This window comes from Podarcis gaigeae (assembly GCF_964106915.1).
Source record: "Podarcis gaigeae genome assembly, chromosome: 9".
Lineage (NCBI taxonomy): Eukaryota > Metazoa > Chordata > Lepidosauria > Squamata > Lacertidae > Podarcis > Podarcis gaigeae.
Genome location: NC_139685.1, coordinates 28,064,455 through 28,072,358, shown reverse-complemented (window position 1 = coordinate 28,072,358; position 7,904 = coordinate 28,064,455).

Sequence of the window (7,904 nt, the reverse complement as noted above, 5' to 3'; positions counted from 1 at the left end):
TTGCTCGGGGGGGGGGGGTATTGCGTGGCCTGACACAATGGGCTGTAACCACTGCCCACCTCAAACTTGGTAAACACCCATTCTTGTCATAGAGCTGTAATTCTTAAGATTGATTTAACAGTCACTGCTTCTTCCCAGGTTGCTCTGAGAGTTAAAACTATGTAAAAGGAATGTTGTTGTTGTTGTTTAGTCATTTAGTTGTGTCCGACTCTTTGTGACCCCATGGACCAGAGCACGCCAGGCACTCCTGTCTTCCACTGCCTCCCGCAGTTTGGTCAAACTCATGTTCGTAGCTTCGAGAACACCATCCAACCATCTCGTCCTCTGTCGTCTCCTTCTCCTTGTGCCCTCCATCTTTCCCAACATCAGGGTCTTTTCCAGGGAGTCTTCTCTTCTCGTGAGGTGACCAAAGTATTGGAGCCTCAGCTTCACGATCTGTCCTTCCAGTGAGCACTCAGGGCTGATTTCCTTAAGAATGGAGAGGTAGGTTTGTTCTTCTTGCAGTCCATGGGACTCTCAAGAGTCTCCTCCAGCATTCAAAAGCATCAATTCTTCGGCGATAGGGGTCTCGTAATAACTCTCAGCACCCTTAACAAACTACAGTCCCAATGATAAGCCATAACTGTATGATGCCACTTTACATATGCAGTGCAGCTGGGGTTGATAAGTGATAAGAAGCTGCCTTATGCCCCCTTAGACTATTGCCTAGCTAATTCAGTGGCTGGCAGCAGCAATACACAGTCTCCAGATAGAGATGCTGGCAACTGAAGGAGGGATTTCCAGCACACAAAGCAAGTCCTCTGCTAATGAGATCTGATCCCCCACCCCTCACAAAAAAGAAAAAAAAGAAATCTGTGCCGAATATCAGCTGAAGATTGGAGGTGGTTTTCGGTTTGGGCACTTCTTTTTCCCCTTCTTTTTCCCCTCAGAGCTACACAAGACCCATGGAAAACTGTTCCTCAATTATGCATTGCTGTGATCTACTTTGTTGGGTTGAGGGCAAAGAAGAATGGCATCAAATAGCCCACCTATCTTTGGGGGATTGCCATTTAAACAGTTATTTTCTTGACAGAAATAATGTTATACCCTGCACAATGTCATTGGACTACAAAGGAGATGGCTTTACTTTGCACTTATACTCAGGGTTTAACAAGGGCGCTGCTGAAACCATATTTGGCAGTAAACAATCTGTATTGATCTGTATCTCGCTCAAATTCTCTATGATCGTTGTTCCGCAGCAATCAGCCTCTTCTAAACATTGAAAGAACAACCAAAGAAAAAGGTGCCTTGAAATAATTTTTCTCCCTGCTTTTGGAAAAGGAGAAGTGCATGTGTTCACATATAACACACTTAAATGTAGCCTCCCTTTGATAGGCTTATTTTAACTTTCCTTTATGGTATCTATTTTTGTGACTCTTCACATTGTTTGGAATGGTAGCTAAAAGAGTTTGCACGCTCTCTGATTAAGAATAGGAGCAAATAAGCAGTCTGTTCATGTAGTCCGCTTTCTTTTTCTAGGTCTTACAATTTCAGACTATGAGGTGGAAAAGACATACTAGATTCCCATTTTACCTAAGTGGCAATCTATAAGCAATTCTTTGGTTTTAGAGGATTAATTCTTTTTATGCTGTTTTTTTATGCTGCTATATTCTATGATGAAGTTGTATATGGTGGATATTTTTTGCAGTTCTATGTTGCTATTAGGTTTCCTTTGTATAGTAAGCCACTTTGATGACTGGTATAAAAAGTGAGGTATAAATAATCTAAACAAATAAATGCATCAATCTCCTCTGCATTAAGAAGCAACACCATAACACCTACCCACCCCTATACGCACAAAACAAATATGATAGGGAGGATAGATTACAACTCCTTTCTGTATACAGTTTCCCCTTCTAGGTTTATATGCACCAGGAGGTCTTTTTATTATTATTTTAAAATGAAAACATTCAAATATGTAACCCCTGGCTTGCCATCTGAAATGGTACAGCCCATCAGTAGATACTTTGAGTGAGTGCTATTACTGTTTGAGCTGCTCCTAGACTATGCACATTTATGATCGCATAAAATACTGCCCAGATCTATAGTATCTATATCCTGCATTGCAGGGTGTTGGGCTAGATGACCATTTGGACCCCTTCCAACTCTACAATTCTATTAATTATTTAAGAGGCCAACACAATGTTCTGTCACAGTCTAGTTGTATAGTCTGTTGAAGTATGAGATCACTGCTTTCAAGGTCCATACATGTGTTGGTAAATTAGCAGGGTTATATACAGACCCTTGGTGGGACTCTGATCACAGACCTGCAGCAGAGTTTCGCCTAAAGAGAAAAGGGAAGTCTAGGAACTGGACTGTATTGTGCATAGTTAATTCGTTGGATATTGACTAAGACAGTGAACAAGAAACTCAGCCCAGGAACATGACTGTGAAGATAGGAATAAATTTTATCGCCAGTGGCTATGAAAGTCATCAAGCATAGCTCTTACCTTAATAAATGGGATGCAGATGGTGCTGTGGTCTAAACCACTGAGCCTCTTGGGCTTGCCAATCAGAAAGTTACTGGTTCAAAGCCCCGTGATTGGATGAGCTGCCGTTGCTCTGTCCCAGCTTCTGTCAATCTAGCAGTTTGAAAGCATGTCAGTGCAAGTAGATAAATAGGTACCGCTGTGGTGGGAAGGTTAACCTCAGCAGAGACAATGCAGGAGAAGGCTAAGCTGACTTATGCATGGTTCACCCTGAATGCTATATATGAGCAGAACTCTGACATTGCTTCAGCAACAGTATACCTGAGACCTTGCATAGGAGCAGCAGTTCTGCCCTGATTGCTAGCTTTGCTTTCATGCAAGGAGCCTCTGTCTCTCTGCAGTTCTGTCTAAAATTGAATTTTTCCACCCAATCTAACCCACATCCACCCACTCCACAGAGAGGTGTGGAAACCGTTCTTGTATCAGTAGCTCAGACAGTTGCAAGTAGGATGAAATGTAAAAGCTGTGCTTCACGTGAAGCAAGGGGAAGAGGGTCCACCTATGATTCTGATTACTCCTGTGTCCCATAATGTGAAAGACACTTGTTGAAACTTCTGCTGGTAGAAGTTAGTGCTTGGCACTTTGTATATTTCCCACGAAACTTTGGAGGGGGCTTACTCTCAACAGAACCCCTGCTGTTTTTTCTTGAAGTTTCCCACCCATGAAATAAACATCGGGGAAAGGGGTTAACAACTTACCAAATTGAAGAGCGTTTGCCATCATTGTCAGCTTTGTAATCATTAAGAGAAAATACTGTAGTGGTTCGCCGTGACAAGAAGATAAATGATGTGGAGAAATTCATTAAATCTAGCTTAATTCGTTGACAAAAGAGCACTGTAATAGAAGGTGTTTTTCTTCTCAATTTTTGTGTGCAAGTGACTGGATGCTAAGGGCCAGACATTATGCATTACCTACACAGAAAGCACTTCTGGAGCATGAAGGATGGAACACATAGTCATGAAAATTGCATTTCTGTCTATTTCAGTACAACCAATGCACTCTAGGCGGGGCCACAATTTGTGTCTGGTCTGGAAACTCCAGCTTGTGCAAAAAGCTGTGGATAGACTGTTGATGGGGACAGACTGCCACCAGCACAAAACTCTGGTGCTTAAAGTTTGTTACCTGCTGCCCATATGCTGCTGGGGCAGATTAAAAGTTATTGTATAATTTAAAAGCCCCTTAACAACTTGAGTTCTGGATTTCTTAAGGACTGCCTGATTCCTTATATCACTGTCTGATCAATAGGGATGGAAGGATCTCGCACTTTCAGTTTTCACAGTTTCTCATTTTCACAATCTTAAATTCAGTTCTCCACATTTCTGCAGCAATTTGCAAATTTCTTCTAACAAACACATTTTTGTATGCAGTTTTGAGTAACGTATACATTTCTGCAATCTATCCTAACATTAGGATAATTTTTTGTATGGGATTTTCATCGATATGCACAATTTCCCCACATATAGTCATCTTTGTAAACACTGGCAGGTAGGAGAGCTGCATCACAAAATTCAGGTAAGTGCAAATTGCAAAGGCAATTTGGTTCTCCTGTAGTTTCAGAACGTGTGAATCTGATGGATCTAGCTTTAAATGTGATCTGAATTTACTTCTCCCCCTCTACCTACTGATCACCCAGGTCTTTGCAGAAGTCTCTTTTGGTGCCTGTCCCCCTTAATTAAGATGCACAGCTCCTAACTGTTACAAACCATGCATTCACTATTCTGTGCCCAAGCTTGTGGAAATTCTCCTGAATGAGATTAGACAGGCTCCTTCCTTGCTGAACTTCAAACATCTGACCAAGACTTACTTTTTTTAAATTTCAGCAAGTATTTTAAGGTAGTATTTGGCTTTATGAACACTTTTCATTGTTCTGTTCTCTGTATGGTTCATTTTTATGTACACCACTTGGAAATGCTACTGATTAAGAGGTATATAAAAGCCTTCAAAAAAAAATAATGTGGCAAATAAGAACTTCAGCATGCATACTGACACACAGAGAAAATACGTGTGTGTGGTTGTTAAGCATGGTGATTTATAGCCATGTAATATTTGAATATCCCCTCTGCTCAAATCATGGCCTTTCACACAGGTATTTAGCATGTACTTGCACTGTGAGGGAATCAAATGTATTTTCATATCATGTACATTGGGTGCATATGTGGCAGCAACCTGAAAATTGTAGCCAATGATTCCTTTGTCATTTGTTCATAAAAAAATACCTCCCGGCATCCCCATTTTTGTTTTGTTTTGGAACAGCTGTGACACACCTTAAACTCCTTTTTTTACAGAAAGAGCATAGGATGGAAACTCAGTTTAAATCAATGACTAAAATACCATTTCCCCAAACATACCAGGACCTGTACAGAAATGATTTTGCTTGGAGGCAAAGCGGAATACAGTGGTACCTTGGGTTACAGACACTTCAGGTTACAGATGCTTCAGGTTATAGACTCCGCTAACCCAGAAATAATACCTCGGGTGAAGATCTTTGCTTCAGGGTGAGAACAGAAATTGTGCACTGGTGGTGTGGCAGCAGCAGCGAGGGGCCCCATTAGCTAAAGTAGTACCTCAGGTTAAGAACAGTTTCAGGTTAAGAATGGACCTCCAGAATGAATTAAGTTCTTAACCCGAGGTACTACTGTACCTGAAAGCTTTGATACTGTGTCTGTGGGTCAACAGGAACGTTTTTCAATTTCTCCTGAAAGTGTATGATGAGGGAGGGCATTCCACAAATGGGGAACTCCCGCTGAAATGGCCCTGTCATGGGTCAATGCCAAATGAGTAGTCCCAGGTGGCAGTACCGTCACCTGCCAATCCTAGGGTCCAAGATGGTTGATACTGGGGAAGGCAGCATTTTAGGTACGGTACTTGGGTCCTGCCTGAGGATGTCACATACTGTCCTATGACTCGTTTAGGGCTTTATATACTAGTTTAAAGACCTTGAATTGAGCCTGGAAGCTCACTGGCAGCCAATGGAGTGCTTTCAGGCCTGATGGGTTCTAATGAGCATTCACTCAGCTGTACTTTCTCCCGTCTTCTAAATGCCAGGTAAAGTGTTGGTTCAGAAACACTAAAGGCACCTCTCTCCCACACACTGTGCAAATTCATAACCATCGAAGAGCTTTTCATGATTCCATTTTCTTCAGACTATGCCCAAAGCCAGAGTAATAAAATCCAGAGTTCTCACAAGAAATGCAGGCACAACCTAAGAAGATATTAATATTCACTCAAGGATTATATTGTTTTTCTAACTCTCTTTGGAGCTTCCAGAGGAACAGCACATTCACCCCAGGACACAGGGAAGCATTTTTAATGTTTTGTTTTGACATGAAGAGCATCACAAGCTGTTTGCCACAAACCAAAAAAATCTGCACAATCTGAGGCGCATATGCCAAGTTAATGGAGGCAATAATTGAATCTGGGCTTATCTTTTGGAATTTGCTGAATGCAATTTAATATACTCAATATTAAAGGTAATTGGTGTGCAGAGCAAAACAGCACTATGATAATGCTGTCTACTATGATATAATGGTCAGATTCCAAAGAGAATATTTCCCTTTATTTTCTCCTCTGTGCTGCTGCCTCTTCAAACAGCACTCCCCCCTCTTATAAAAAGACATTTCCTTCCAGGATTCCTGTGTTAAAATGGGCTGGCTTTTAAAAACATCTGTGGACATAAACCAAGTATTTATTTTACCATTGACTGCTGTACCACTTAGCTGAGCAATACTTTTAGTTCCTGCTATGATATCTCAAGTTATTTATGCATCTGTTTTCATAGAGCTACACCAGTGACTAAATGGAGATGCTATGAGCGCTAATGGGCTAGACTTTCAGACAATTAAAACGTGGCACTGCTAGCAGTGCTGATGTGTTGAGGCTACAAACGCTAGCAGCTGCAGCTGTTGTGGAAAACTTTTAAATATTCCACTTCTCGCATGCATCATTAGTGCAAGTAAGCTAGCTCAGTGAGAAGCACCTCACATTTAAATAGGTCCTATCCACGCTAAAGCAAGGGTAGCCAGCATGGTGTCTTCATGACAGTACTGAGGCAGAACTCCCATCTTTTAAAAGGTAAAGGTACCCCTGCCCGTACGGGCCAGTCTTGACAGACTCTGGGGTTGTGCGCCCATCTCACTCAAGAGGCCAGGGGCCAGCGCTGTCCGGAGACACTTCCGGGTCACGTGCCCAGCGTGACATCGCTGCTCTGGCGAGCCAGAGCCGCACACGGAAACGCCGTTTACCTTCCCGCTAGAAAGCGGTCCCTATTTATCTACTTGCACCTGGAGGTGCTTTCGAACTGCTAGGTTGGCAGGCGCTGGGACCGAGCAGCAGGAGCGCACCCCGCCGCAGGGATTCGAACCACCGACCTTTCGATCGGCAAGTCCTAGGCGCTGAGGCTTTAACCCACAGCGCCACCTGCGTCCCATCTTTTACCATTGACCAAATAAAATATGAACAGCCCCATTTTGGCTTCCCCTGCTCTAGAGTAAAAGTTCTCAACTGTGTCTGTTGGTCTTGGCAGTAGCTAGATTGGCATTGACACTTTTTGCATACACTTCTTTAACCTGGGATGCATAAGGTAAAGGTAAAGGGATCCCTGACCATTAGGTCCAGTCGTGGCCGACTCTGGGGTTGCAGCGCTCATCTCTCTGTTTAGGGAAGCTTTTAATGTTTGCTGTATTACAGTATTTTAATATTTTTTTGGAAGAAGCCCAGAGTGGCTGGGGAAGCCCGGCCAGATGGGCCGGGTATAAATAAATTATTATTATTATTATTATTATTATTATTATTATTATCTCGCTCTATAGGCCGAGGGAGCCAGCGTTTGTCCACAGACAGCTTCCGGGTCATGTGGTCAGCATGACTAAGCCGCTTCTAGTGAACCAGAGCAGTGCCCAGAAACTCCGTTTACCTTCCCACCGGAGCGGTACCTATTTATCTACTTGCACTTTGATGTGCTTTCGAACTGCTAGGTTGGCAGGAACAGCGACCGAGCAACAGGAGTTCACCCCGTCACGGAAATTCGAACCGCCGACCTTCTGATCAGCAAGTCCTGGGCTCTGTGGTTTAACCCACAGCGCCACCCGCAGCACTCGTCAAATCTCTTACTGTTGCAATGTTGGAAGGAATAGTTGTCATACCTGTCTCCTCTTCCCCTCCCCAAGCTACTGGGGACCTTGCTGGGACAACATTTGAACACTGTAGATTTCCTTATTGTCAGACTGTCCCAATTTGAAATGGGTGGCTCCATCTAAGCAAGCCTGTCCTGTGGGAAGTGGGGAGGCGCAGAACACCTTTCTATTTTCTTGATTATTATTTTTTAAAGTAGCTGGTGTTTATTTGGCACAACACATGCTAGCAAGAATGCTTCTTTCC